At 40.1% G+C, this 14723-nt stretch overlaps 1 pseudogene; it reads right to left on the reverse strand.

The window, feature by feature from the left end:
• Positions 1–9947: 9947 nt before the first annotated feature.
• Positions 9948–10297, reverse strand: LOC102860956 (annotated as a pseudogene).
• Positions 10298–14723: the final 4426 nt, after the last annotated feature.

Here is a 14723-nt window from a genome sequence, read left to right on the forward strand (position 1 = left end):
CAGGCCATACTCTTTTTTTTTTTTTTTATTACAATTGAGAAAATATATTTAATAAATCATTGTCAATTTTTATAATGTTTCAAGCCCAATCCTTGTTGATAGGAGGCCATACTCTTTGCAATTACTTGTTATGTGACAGAAAGCTGGACAATGACAAGGGATCATAGGAATATATGCCTTTGAGCTGTGGTGCTGAAGAAGAGTATTGAAATATCATGAACTGCTAGGAGAGAAAAACAGGTTCATCCTAGATAGGGTGAGACCAGGCTGCTCCTTGGAGACAAGGATTATGAAGCTTTGTCTGACATACTTTGGAGAGGTTGCAAGGAAAGACCCAGTCCTTGGAGAGGGACACCAGGCTTGGAAGGGTGGAGAGACAGCACAAGAGAGGAAGACCTTCTGTGAGATGAATTGATTCTGTAACTAGGGTAATGGGGTAGATGTGTCAGAGACATTAAGATTGGCACAGGATACAGCAGGGTTTAGTTAGGGCTTTTGTACATAGGATTGCTATGAGTTGCAGGTGACTCGATGGCACATAACAACAACAACTCTGGTTGTCTAGTGGTAAGAAACTGTACCGCCATTCCAAAAGCAACAGTTCAATTCCACCCACTGGTCTGTGGAAAAGGATTGGCAATCACCTCCAGTGTAATTAATTGCCTCAGAAAACCTGCTGGAGGTCAACTCTGACTCCATAGAACACAACAACAACAATTAATCAAAAAGTTGTTGGATTGAACACATGAAAAAACACCAGGAAAGAAAAACTTGGTGATCTCCTGCCACGAAGATTATAGTCATGACTGGAGTCCAGAACGAAGGCTGCATAGTGGACTGGACTTGAGGGGAGGGATTGTGTTACAATGAAAGAATTTTCCTTTTACTTTTCAAAGGGAAGAATATATGGGGGGAGGGTGGACAGGGAGAAAAGTGCAACAATGAATGAATGGAAATCCAAAGTCTCTCTATACTGTCATTGAAATTAAGTTTAAAAAATAATGAAACATGAAAAAAATATTATAGCCAAGATAGCTCATGTAATGACACTCCAATGGCACAAACAGGGTCACCAGGAGAAGAATCAACTCAACAGCAATTGGGGCTTTTTTTTCTTTGTTCTTTCATTTATTACACTTTACATCAGTTATTGTCACCATGATACCCAAAAGAACAAACTGGTCTGAGAGGAAGGTCATCCAAGGTGCTCTTTAGATGCAAGGATGGTGAAACTTCATCTCACATACTTTGGAAGTGGTTTCAGGAGTGGCAATTCCTTGGAAAACACAATATTCTGGGAAAGGTGGAGCTTTAACATGACAGATTTTATGGGTGAAATACTGAATAATAAAATCATTTTCAAAAGAAGCTGGAAAGAATACACAAAATTACTGAACCAAAAAATTTAACAAAAAAATATGGTTGGCTTTTTTTTTACCATTTCATCTAGTAACATATGAACAAGAACAAATATTATTGAAGAAAGGAACCCAAGCTGTGCTGACAGCAGAGGCGGAAAGAAAGTTTCCAGGAATAAGCTGATACCAATTGAAATGTTTCACTAAATGGATACAGCACTAGAGACGCCTGCTTGTCTATATAAAGACATTTAGAAGAGTGTTACCTGCCCAACTGATGGGAAGAGATCTGTGTTTGTGTACATTCTAACACAGTGTGGAAATTATTTAACAAAATCCTTAATATCATACACAAATAAAATATCATTGAACATAGCTTTTAAAAAGGTTGCAACAGAGAAATTCCAGAAATGTAAGCCAAATTCAGAAAAGGATATAGAACTAGGAATATCAGATTTTCTTTGGCTGAAAATAGGGAATACCGTAGAGATTACTATTTGCGTTTTAATGACTTTTAACAATATTGAGCAGTTTTGGAGCATAACTAATTATAGGTAATATTAGAAAGTCCAGAAGATTGGAAATTTCACAAAGGTTAGCTATTTGCATATATACCTTGTACATTGACCACGAGGTATTCATTCAAACAAGATCCAATTTTCCTACAATGATGGTTCTTACATTCCATGTTCCAATCACTAATGTGTGCTTACAGCTGTTCCTCTTCCTATGTGTTTCCATATTTGAGGGCTCAGCATCAGTTGCCATATCTGCTAGTCAAAGCATGCTCTGTTGTACATAGGGTTTTCAAAGTCCTAGTCTGTCTTAATTTGATTGCTCAGATTTAGAACATTTTCTGATAGACAAGCATTTTACAGAAAAGAGCAGATTAAAGATATTTTTCAGTATTCGAAAAAACAAATAAATTCTGTCTTGTCCCCACTCTTGCCAGGTGTGTTTTGAGCCACCCCTATTTCCGCTCCCCCAGAATTTACATCTACTTCCACCTACTCCATTCAACATCAATCTATTCAGCCCTGCATGTCAATCTTTCTGGGCTTCTGTGATTCCTAATGCCTCAAGCTGCTGCCAATTTCTTGCTCAGCATGCAGTATTTCTTGTCTTCAGGAGTTTTGAACTTCTCCTCCAGGATTGACTTCTTGTGCCTTAAGGCATCTCCAAACAGAACAAGGGGATACTGCATGGTTTAAATCAAGTAATATTTATCAATTGTAATTAATGTTATAATATAAAATGTATATGAAAGATTGAGTGAAAACCATAAAAACAAAAAACCACAGTGTGCTTCAGGGTTGTATCCTCTCACTATATATACTCAAACTGCACATTGAGCTGGACTATATTATGAAGATGTCATGAGCATTGGAAGACAATTCATTAACAACGGAAGTATGTATATGACAACTTGGCTTGCTGAATGTAAAGACTTAAGCCTTCAGTGTAGATAGATTAAAGCTCAACAGAAGGAAAACAAAAATTCTCATAACTGGACCAATAAACAGCATTATGATAAAGAAAACATAAAAGTTGTCAAATATTTCATTTCACAGAATACCCAGGGAAGAAGAATTGAGGAAACCAAACTACATGTTGGACTCAACAAATTTGTTGTCGACGACCTCTTTAAAGTATTAATTAACACAGATGTTAAAGGAAAGAACAGTATTAAAGAATCTGACCCAAGTCACAATATTTTCAATTACCTGATATGCATATTAATTCTGGATAATGAATAAGAAAGACAAAAGAATAATTGATGTCTTTGGTGAAACTATTGAATATACCATGGATGGCCAGAAAAACATACAAATATGTTTTGAAGATTTAGAAACTATCCCTTGATAGTAATGGTAATAAAACTTTGTCTCACACTTTGAGAATTTACTCATTATTAATATCAGCATTGAAGCCTTGGAACAAATAGCCTTACATAACATTACTGCATGCACTTCATGTAACTATAGCCTAGAAAATATTATATATTTGCTATTTTTATTACTGTTAGGTGTTTGTTGAGCTGACTGACTCGTAGAGATGTTATGAAAAACAGATTTGAACTTGGTTCTATCCTCTATAAATCTCTCAAGCTCCTCTGTACTGTAGACCATGGCTACAGTCATTGTGTCAGTGTATCTTGTTGAAGTCATTCTTTCTCTCACCCTCCACCTTGCGCAGCATGATACCTTTTTCTAAGAGTGACCCCTTTTGACAATATGCCCAAAATACAGCATGTATCACAGATTTAATGTATTCACTAGGAATGCATTAGACTATGAAACACAGAAATCTTGATATAAGGCAGCAGGCCAAAAAAAAAATCAACATCTTATTGCCTGTTGTTAAGTTGCCCCAGTTTTCTGACTTATGGTAACCCCATGTGTGTAGAGTAGAACTTACTCTTTAGCGTTTTCAAGACTGTGGACATTGGGAAGATCACCAGCACAACAAGGTACCCCTTTATAGCTTCCAATTGTCAATCATTAGGCTAATAGACAAGAGCTTCCTTTTCCATCCATTTGCACCATCCAGCCATCTCCTAAATGCTATTAAGGTTCTAATTGTAGAGATAATTAGGACCTACTGTAAGCACTGTGTTGTTGTTGTTGTTATTGTTGCTGTTATCTGCCATTCAGTCACCTCTGACTCACTGTGATCATATGTACAATAACTCTGAACCCTTCCCTATCCTGAACCAGTCTCACTGACTCTGACACACCTAATCCCATTGCCCCAGTTACCATGTCAATCCATCTCATTGAGGACCTTCCTCTCCTGCACTGTCCCTCTACACTTCCAAACATAATGTCCTTCTCTAAAGACTGGTCCCTCCCTGCCATGTGACCAAAGTATGTGAGATAGAGCTTCAAAACCCTTGCCTCCAAGGAGAAACTTGGTTTCACCCTCTCCAAGACAGAATTCTTTGTTCTCCTGGTGATCCATGGTATGGTTAAGACTCTTTTCCAGCACCACAACTCAAATACATCAAACCTTCTGTCATCCTCAGTCATTGTCCAGCTAGCTCTTTGATGCATAGCAAGAAATTACAAAGACCATGAAATTACAAAGACCATGATCTGGATCAAGTGTACCTTATTCTCTAGACTGACATCATTTCTCTTAGCACTTTGGAAGGTTCCTGACAGATGACTTCCCCAGTGCAATCTGTCTTCTGATTTCCTGACTGCTGGTGCCAAAATTGTTGATTGTGGAGCTGAACAAGCTGAAATTGTTAACAATCTCAGTCTCTTCTTCATCTATCATGATGCTGACAATTGGCCTGGTGGTAAGATATGTTTTAGCTGCCTATGGTTTTAACTTATAAATAATTATTAACAAATTAGTCTTTTTCATTAAGCTCTGATTTGTAGCACTGAGAAAAATGTAGCTTCACAAGGCAGAACATCCAAGAGAAATAGGACATTTCACCATAAAACTCCCTTTTAGCCTATTCCCTGTCTTGCAAACACATATATGAAATTAAGAGCACCAGGGTTGCAGTAACTGTACGCTGTAGGAGAAAAGAAATGTGCTGAGGAGAACCACTAAGGTGATTTCACTCCCATTTGTCCTTTGCGTTTCTCTGGACATTCCCCAGCAAGCTGAGTGCTGCCACACTCAGGCCCACAGCTAAGATGTCTGAGCAACTGAAGTGGCAAGAATGCTCCTGTTTTTGTCAGATTCGACTAGGGAAGGACAGAGAGGACAGAGCCACAATAAGCTGAGCAAAAGAGTAGGCACAAGTTATATGCTCTGGCCTTAGGAGAGGAGATATCATTTCAAGGGGCAAATGGATATTGAGGAACAAAAGCATCATAGAGAATCAGCCTGAATGAGAGCTGAGCCCTGAAAACTTAGGAGATTCCTTGGGGAATTTATTTATTTTATTTCCTGAAGTCATAGCAAACTTGTTTCTGGAAAAGAGCTTTATTTTAGGTTCTGCATTGTTTTATAGGTGGTTTCATTACAGTTTCTTTTTTTTTCTTTTCCTTTTTCTCTGAACCACTTAGCATCCATTCGCAATATTTTCCCATTTCTACCCTAACAGGGGTGTTCACATTCTAACAAACCTATGGTTAAAGGCTCTCTCCACTAGGTCTTTTATCTTCCCTTTGTTACAAATGTTCTGCCTTGACCAGAGAAAGACTCTTCTGGAGGCAAAAAAGAGAGCTGGAAATGGAGGGTAGAAAGACAGAGACTGAGAAGGGTGAAAGGAAGAAAAATCAGAGAGAGGAAGCAGAGTGTCTTGGTCAGTGATATCTTCCTGCCATTGTTGCTTTGCTTCCAAGGCAGCGCTCCTGACAGCTGCAGGCAGGCATCAAGCTGTTGCTGCTGCTGCTGCTGCTGCTGCTGCTGCTGCTGCTGCTGCTGCTGCTATTGCTGATGCTTCTCCTGTGCCAGCAGCCCATGGGCCCTGCAGGCTCCCTGCACCATTGTGATGCATTAATGAAGTGGAGCTGCCCTGTCAGACCTCATCAGCAGTCCTGGACAGGCAGAATGAAATCACTTCTATTGACCCCCTGGCATATTTATAGGCTCTCTTCTTTCTGCTGAGGCCTGTAGTTATCACCTTCTGTCCCAGTGTTGTGTTTATTCAGCAGCAATCTAAATCACACCCGTGTGCAAGTGGAGCATTAATCAGGAACCACCAGCAACTCGTTCAGGCTGCCAAACCTATCCAATTACTGGAGCTGGAAGGGCCTACAGAAAACCTTTCTGCCAGGCAAGTTCTCTTGTTTGTACTCTAAAAATAATGCCTTCTGAGCCTGACACGCTTCCTCTGTCCAATCTTCATGTTGACTTTGAACTAGCAGAGGACTCATTTATCCTTCATTGGCTTTGTCTCCAAGCACCTCTTTTCTTCTGAAACAATGAGGAAGAGATGCTATATTGCTCTCTTGAGGGATAGGGGGGGAAAGGTGCAGGTAAAAATCCACTGCACTTCCCTCTCCTCTTTTCTTACCAATCTCTTCGCACTTGCAAGTTCTGCAGTTTTGTTTTTCTGAAGGGCAGCTGACACCTTGGTCCTATACTGCCCTCTGTCTTCCTGTTCCTCACTTGGAAGTCCTCACAGGCGACTTCTTTGGACAGTGTATCTAGAAGAAATCCTTAACAATTACTAGAAGAATTTTATCATTTGGTTTACAAGTTGTGTGGTCTACTAATGTAAGAGATTTACTTTTCTTATAATATTTTTGTTTTCTATTTCTCTCAAGGTGTCTTATTCTGCAAGTTAGGAAAAAGAAAAAAGATGAGATGAATGTGGTTTGACATAATATCTTATGCCATAGTCTGCAGTGTTGTCTGAAGTTCATTTAAATGAAACATTTTAGATTTTTCAAGTCACTGGGGGGATGGAGGAGTGTAGAGTTGTATAATAGCAGCAAAATCTACCTGGGTCTCAGATATATGGATTCTTATCCCAGCTTTGCTTCTGACTAGAGTTGTGACCCGTGAGTCATTAATCATTCTAGGCCTTAGCTCCCTTATCTGAGTTTCTGTCTAGAGCTAACACTTTCATATGGATAAGCACGAGCCTGAACAAAGGGGCTTGGCCAAATGACCACTTGATTAATAACCAAGTCATTTGTGGGACCTGGGGCAAAGGTTGATTGCCTTGCTTCTCCCCAGAGACTAATCCATAATAGCTGGTGAGTCTGCAGTAGTAGTACACAAAGCTTGGGGAAAATGCCTATAAAACAAATGTTACAGGCTGGTAAATATAAACAACCAGTTTCAAAAACAAACAAACAAAGCTTTCTTTGAAGAATAGTTTGTGGTGTGATACCCTTTCTGTGATCCATTTTGAGCTACCAACTTGAATTCACTGATGGAGGAGAAAGAAGAAATGTTCAGGCTGACTCTCCAAAGCTCACACAAGCCGCTGTAGGTACACTGCTGTGTGTGCAGCCCAGGATAAGGCTCACACTCAGCCCTTCCTGCTGAGGGTCTACCGATGAGTGAGGCCTGCAGAAATCTCTGAGAGCTTTTGCTTTGACAGGGACACCCTGCCCAGAAAGGTGGAGAGTCAGCAAAGAGAGGGAGATACACAATAAAAGGAACTGACACAGTGATTGCAGCAACAGGCTCAAGTATGTCACAGATGATGAGGATGGCATAAGATAGAACAGGGTTCAGATCTATTGTTCATAGGGCCAGTGAGTCATACTGGACTCAACAGCACCTAATCTGAAGGATTCCATGCACCTTTTCGCATCAACAAGCCATCCAATCCTGTAGGTAAGTTTAAAGAAGAGTACTTATTTGCATAACTCTTCTGATGACATAGTGATAAAGTCTTGCACTATTAATACAAAAGTACACAGCTTGAATCCACCAGCTAGGAGAAAGATGAACAATCTCCTCTGCAAAAACTTATCATCTCTGAAATCCTGCTGGAGGATCAGTGGTGGGTCAGTTCTGACTCAAATGTATATAACAACAAAAACACCACTAACAACAATCTCATTCAAGCCATGGTCTTTTCAATCATTCGAGAGTTGGGCTATGGATAAGGATAAAAGAAAAATTGATGCCTTTGAGTTGTGCTGTTGGAGAGGAGTACTGAATATCTCATGGAGTGACAAAAGAATAAACAGGTATGAGCTGGTAAAAGTGCAACCAAAATTCTCCTTGGACTCAAGGATCATAAAGCCTCATCTCACATATTTTGGATATGTAGGAGAGACCATTCTTTGAAAGGGATATGATACTTGCAAAGATATCAGTGAAAAAGAGAAAGATGCTAAGTGAGATGGACTGGTATAGAGCCTGCAGCACAAGTATGTTGGAGATGATGAAGATGGCACAGGATAGAAAAGGCTTCTGATACACTGTTCATAGAATCTCTGTGAGTTATACGAGACTTGATGACATCTACATTGTCCAGATCACAGATGCATAGCAAGTGATTAAAAAGACCATGATCTGAGTTAGGACAGTTAGACAATGAATTAGGATGACAGAATAAAAATTGGTGTCTGAGTCGTGGTGCTGGAGGAGAGCATTGACTATTCCATGAACTGGCAAAAGAACAAAAATTTACGTTATCAACAAGGTAAAGGCAGAGTGCTCTTTGCAGGCAAGAAAAGTGATGCTTCATCTTGTATACTTCGGGCATGTTGCTAGAAGAAACTATATCATGTTTAGAAAGGTAAAGGGAAGGGGAAGAAAAGGAAGACTCCCAACCAGGTGAATTGACACAATGACTGCAGCAATGGGCTCAGGTGTGTCAAATTCTGAGGTTCGCACAGGACAGGGTTCCAATTTGTTGTTTGAAGGGACACAATGAGTTGTACTCGACTCAACAGCACTTACCTTAAACAGCTCGGTCATTTGGTGGAAGTTACAAAAATTACGGCTAGAAAGTCCATTTTCAAGAGTTTGTTACACCACGAACACTATAATGTGGAAGAAAAAGAGTTTGTTCAGACATATAAAAATGCCAGCATTCTTCTGGTGACTCTTACCATCACTCTATAACAAGAACTTGCCAAATTTCCATTTTCTTCAGCTCACTGGGAGATTTGGTGGTTTAGTGGTTAAAGCATGTGGCTGTTAACCAATAGGAGGTGTTTCAAACATACCAGCCACTCTGCAGAAGAAAGTTATAGCCATTGCAGCCGTTTCCTAAAAATCCACACCCTAGAAGTGCTATGGGGTGGGGCTGCTTGTTCTTTAGGGGCACAGTCTCTCTGAGTCAGAATGAAGGTGCAGCAGGATGTCTCTAGTTTAGCTCATTAGGGAAAGGAACACTTTCTTTTTAAGACATGTTCTTGGGTGACACAGACAAGAACTTGGCTACTAATTTAAAGGTTGGTGGTTTGAATCACAGCCAATGAAACTCTGCAGAGCCCCATTCTACTATATCATACACAGGATGAACTCAATAGCAACTTCTTGTTTGTGATATTTTTAACTTAGGTCTGTGCCTGAGGAAAATTTGAATATCTACAGAGGAAAAGTGTTAAAGAGGCCTAATAAAATGAATGCAATAAGAGAGACAAATCAACAGAGATCATAATAATAGAGTACGGACACATCAAATAAAGGAGAAGTGATATAGACTGATTTTAGAAGATACCACATTGGCATGGGCCGATAGGCAGCATCATAATAGATGAAGAAAAGATTGAGATTGCTAAGAATTTCAGCTTGCTTGGTTCTACAATCAACACTCTTGGCACCAGCAGTCAGGAAATCAAAAGACAAATTGCATTAGAGTGTGAAGAGCAAAGCTGTCAACTAAGAGACTAAGGTGCACCTGACCCAGGCCACCATCTTTGCATTTATTTGCTATGCTTTAGAGGGCTGGACAACGACCAAGGATGACAGAAGAAGAATTGATGCTTTTGAGTTGCTGTGCTAGAGAGGAATATTGAATGTACTGTGGACTGCCAAGAGAACAGGTTTGTTTTAGAGATGGTAAAAGAAAGCTGCTCCTTGGATATAAGGATTATTTTTTAGTAGGAAAAAAACCACACAGGGACTTTATCATTCCCAGTATGGGACAGGTCTTCCAGGGGTGGTAGGAGGCAGCTGTGGGGCAGGGCTATAGAGGCCGGGTTGGCTCTACTTGCCGGCAATGAGGGGGTTCCTTAGGACCACAATGACCGAGTCCCCACGCAGGAATATCCGAGAGATATAGAGGTCCTTGTTGACGGGCTTGGACTTCTTGCCCTTGCCACTCTTGGGAACCTCCTTCCACATCTCCTTCACGTTCTCCAGGACCATGTTGCAGTGCCTGTTGAAGGCCTTCACGCCGCCCAGGAGCTTCTTGCTGTTGGGACAGTTGATGAGCACTTGCATGTTGTTCTTGACCGACTGCGTGAGGACCGAGAGCCGGCCGTGTTAGACTTCTCCTCTCGCTTCTGCAGCTCCTCCTGGGTCATCTCACTCTTGGGCTTGTTGAGGAGGCTCATGGTGGCGGCTGCGATCTTGAATCACTCCCGTCGGATGCAAGGATTTTAAGAATCCATCTCACATACTTTGGGCATGTAGCCAGGAGGCACTAGTCTTTGGAGAAGGACATCATGCTTGAAAGAGTGGAGGGACAGCAAAGGAGAGGAAGATCCCAGATGAGATGCATTGACAAAGTAACTAGGGGTTTTGGGGGAGGTGTTTCAAAGACAGTGAGATTGGCTCACAATAAAGCAGGGTTCAGAGCTATTGTGCATAAGGTCACTTTGAGCCATAGTCAACTCAATGGCACATAACAACAACAACAACAAGAGGGAGGGAAAGAGCGCTAATCTAGAGTGCTCACTTTTCTTGGTGAGAAATGGGGTATTTTAAATCATTTGTACAAACTGGTATTTTGGACCATTTTATATATTCAGTGTGCAGAGTACAAAATCCATGTGGAGAAGAAACGGGTGTAGGAGAAGGAACAGGACCACGGAGATATACTCAAGATAAATAAACTCTCAAGAGGAGTAATAAATAGAGCAGAGGTTGATGAATTGTTCCCTAGGGTACAAAGAAGAACAGCAGGTATTATAAAAGAGGTAAAAACACAGCACTGCAAGAATAACATCTACAGGGGAGTAAAAGAAACTCACCGTGGCCTGAATCTATTTCTGTCCACAAATTATTAGTTTTTCTTGTAATTGCCCTATTTTGCTTATGGAGAAATAAGGAAATCATTTTTATTTTGACTAGATATAGCCAACATCAAGACCATGTCTTCTTTTCACATTTGTCATTTAGCCTTGTAACCAGAACTTTGTATGTCTTTGCTAGCTAAATCAAACTGGTTGTGGGCAATGAGCTCTAACTTGTGTGGTTCAGAGAACTGTTCCCCCCAAGCTTTCCAACCTGTAAATGAAGATGTGATTTCAATCTGTAACTATATGAGTTTGTTGTTGTTGTTGTTGTTGTGTACTATTGAGTTGGGAATGAACCATAGTTGACCTTCCAGCAGGTTTTCAGTGGCAATTAATCTCACGGGAGGAGAATGTCCATCCTTCTGTGGAGCAGCTGGTGGACTTGAACTGCCTTCCTTATGCAGTGCAGTGCAGCTTCATGCCAGTAGACCACTTACCTCAAGGAAGTAATTCTGAACTTAATCTTAAGAAAGGGAGCCCTGGTGGCATAGTCAGTAGAGAGTTGTGCTGCTACCCCAAAAGTGGAATCTCTCTGGTAGTTTGAATCCACCACTTTTTGCAGGGAAGGAAGATGATCAGTCTCCTCTACTGCTTCCAAAAACTCAACAGCAATTAGTTTCTGAATGAGTGAACTTTAAGAAAGTAATAACAAGCTAAATTATTTTTTTAAAAAGAAATAGTCTATCAATTTTCTCACCATTTTAAAATTTAATAATGTCTCTCGAGTATTTACCTGTCAAGGATAAGGAGCAGTTAACGGTTGTTAAAAAGAGCAATTCTATCTTTGGTCCATAGTTCGCTGACCCTGAAATCCTCTACCTATTATATAATACAGTCTACACTATTCAAGGACATAAAGTGGTTCAGTAGTTGAACATTAGCTAGGTTCCTAACTGAGAGGTCAACAGTTCAAAGCTACCTGCTGTTCCTCCAGAGAAAAGATTTGATAATCAGTTCTCAAAAATTATAGCTTAGACTATCCTATAGGAATTTTACTCTGTCATATAGGGCTGTGATGAGTCAAAAAATAAATTTCATGGCACCTAAAAACAACAACAACATTCCCTTCAAAGCCTAATACCTCAAGGAAATATAATAACTCTGGTTAGTTATTTAGATTTTGTTGTTATGTATCGTTGAGTTGGAACCGACTCATAGCTGACCTTCTGATAGGGTAACAGAGGTTAATCACATGAGAAGAGATTGTCCATCTTTCTTCTGTGGAGCAGCTGGTGGATTACAACTGCATGCCTTCAGGATTGCAGCACCACTTCTTACCACTAGGCCACCAAAGCTCCCTACATGCAAAAATATAAATGACTAGATTTCAAATTTCATTTACTTCAAAATATTTTTTGGCAATGCAGTTAAACGCTAAACCCCAGGATTTAAATGCAGTTAAAAAGCCAAACCCATAGAATGTCTATTCATGTTTTATTGACTATGCAGAGGCATTTGACTGTTGGGTCATAACAAACTATGCAGCCACAGCTAGCACCTTGAAGAGAATGGGAATTGCAGAATATTTAATTATGCTTATACAAAATCTATACCTAGACCGAGAAGCTGTTGTCTGAATAAACCTAGAGAACACTGTTGTTGTTGTTGTTGTTTTTATTGTTAAGTGCTGTCGAGCCATAGGCAACTCATAGTGACCCTATGAACAAAACACCTGAACCCTTGTATAACTTTCATTGTTTCTCAAAGTCCATAGGGTTTCCAGAGGCAAGCTATTTCGGAAGTGGATGCCACTCCTGCTTCCAAGCTCATTTAATCAGGGAGCTCCACCAAACACTGTCCACCATGGGTAACCATTATCACATTTGCCACATCAGTATAACACTGTTCAGCTTCAGAGCAACCATGAGTTACCTCTGTACAGTAAATGGACAGACCAGAGCTATACCACTTAGAAGAATGTTTGCCAAACACACTTGAAATCAGGCTGAGGGCCGCCGATTAAAATCACCCACCTTTGGCTTGGCAGCATTACTTTCTGCTCACTAGGCCAATAAATCTCTCTCCTTCATGTAGTTGTTGTTGTTAAATGCCATTGAGTCCTAGAAGATTCATAGCAATCCTTTGAACAGAAGACCTGAACACTTGTATAACTTTCATCATTTCCCCAAGTCCATAGGTTTTCCAGAGGCAAGCTATTTCAGAAGTGGATGCCACTCCTGCTTCCAAGCTTGTTTAATCGGGGAACTCCACCAAACACTGTCCATAAGGACTACATAGTTTAAAATCAAGAAAGGACAGTGTCTTTCTCCAGACCTATTCAATCTGTATGCTGAACAAATAATTTAAGAAGCTGGACCTCATTAACAAGAGTCATCCGGATTGGAGGAAGGCATATTAACAAAATTCATCATGCAGATGACACAACCTTGCTTGCTGAAGTAAGGAAGATCTGAGGCACTTGCTACAGAAGATAAAAGACTTCAACTTTCAATATGGATGACATCTTAACATCAAGAAAACAAAAATCTTCACCACTGGACTAATAGGAAACATGATAGATGGAGAAAATATTAAAATTGTCAATAATCATCTTGCATGGAACTCCTTTCATACCAGCAGTCAGGAGATCAGGAAACATAACATTGGGAGTCTCTTGTCAGGAATTTCTCCAAAGTCCTGAAAACTAATGATGTCAGTTTAAAAACTAAAGTGTGCCTGGTTCCAATCATCTGTTATGCATCTGAGAGCTGGACAACAAATAAGGATGACAAGAGAATTGCTGCATTAGAGCTTTGGTGTTGGAGAAGACTGCTGAATATCCCACAGACTGCTAAAAAAACAGACAGATAAATCGTAGAGAAAGTGCAGCCCCAGTGGTCCTTAGAGATAAAGATGGTAAATCTGCATCTCACTTCTTTTGGACATGTTCTTAGGAGAAGCTAGTTATCACCCTTGGAAAACTAGATCAGCAAAGGAGAGGAAGACCCTCAATGACATGAACTGATACAGTATCTGCAGCAATTGACTCAAAGGTGTCAAGGATAATAATGATGCTGCGGACAGGACAGAGTTCAGATCTATTATTCACAGGGTCACTATAAGTCGTTATCGACTCCTTTGAACTTAACAACAATAACATGTATTTTGAACCAATCAAGTCTCTTGTACAGAAACAAGAACATGTGTTTTGGAACGATTTCTTGTGTTGGGGTCCAAGTTTACCACTTGTCAGGCTGTAAATCGATTGATAGTTCACCAACCTCCCAGGACCTCCTTCAATTATGAGGTTGTGAGGATCAGTAAGTATTTTGGAGATGTCATAAACACCAGTTCAAATCCACTGGCTATTCTAAAGGAGAAAGATAGATAATCAACTCCCATGCACTTAACTACCTCTCAAAACCTGCTGAAGAGTCAGGTATGAGTTGGTTCTGACTCAAGGGCACATCGCAATAGCAACAACAGTTATTGCTAATTCATAATCCAACCTATTGTTCCATTTTTTTCCAGTTTATCATTCATTTCTTTAGGTAGAGATCCTCTACTGATTGGCCTATCAACAAAAGATTCATTTCCAGGTTTTGCAAGGAACACAGAGTCAAAAACAAAGCTTAACAACATTTTAGTGAATGAGATCTGTGGTAACACTTTAACATAGATGTTTTCCATGAAGATGCCACAGAGCCATCATGCCCACCCTAACAAAAAGGAAGACGAGCAGAAAGAGGATAATAAACCTCAGTGGAATTTACAAAGAGTACCTTCTCAACACCTTTCCAGG

This window comes from Elephantulus edwardii, unplaced genomic scaffold (assembly GCF_000299155.1).
Source record: "Elephantulus edwardii isolate Elephantulus edwardi_28Jun2011 unplaced genomic scaffold, EleEdw1.0 scaffold00008, whole genome shotgun sequence".
NCBI lineage: Eukaryota > Metazoa > Chordata > Mammalia > Macroscelidea > Macroscelididae > Elephantulus > Elephantulus edwardii.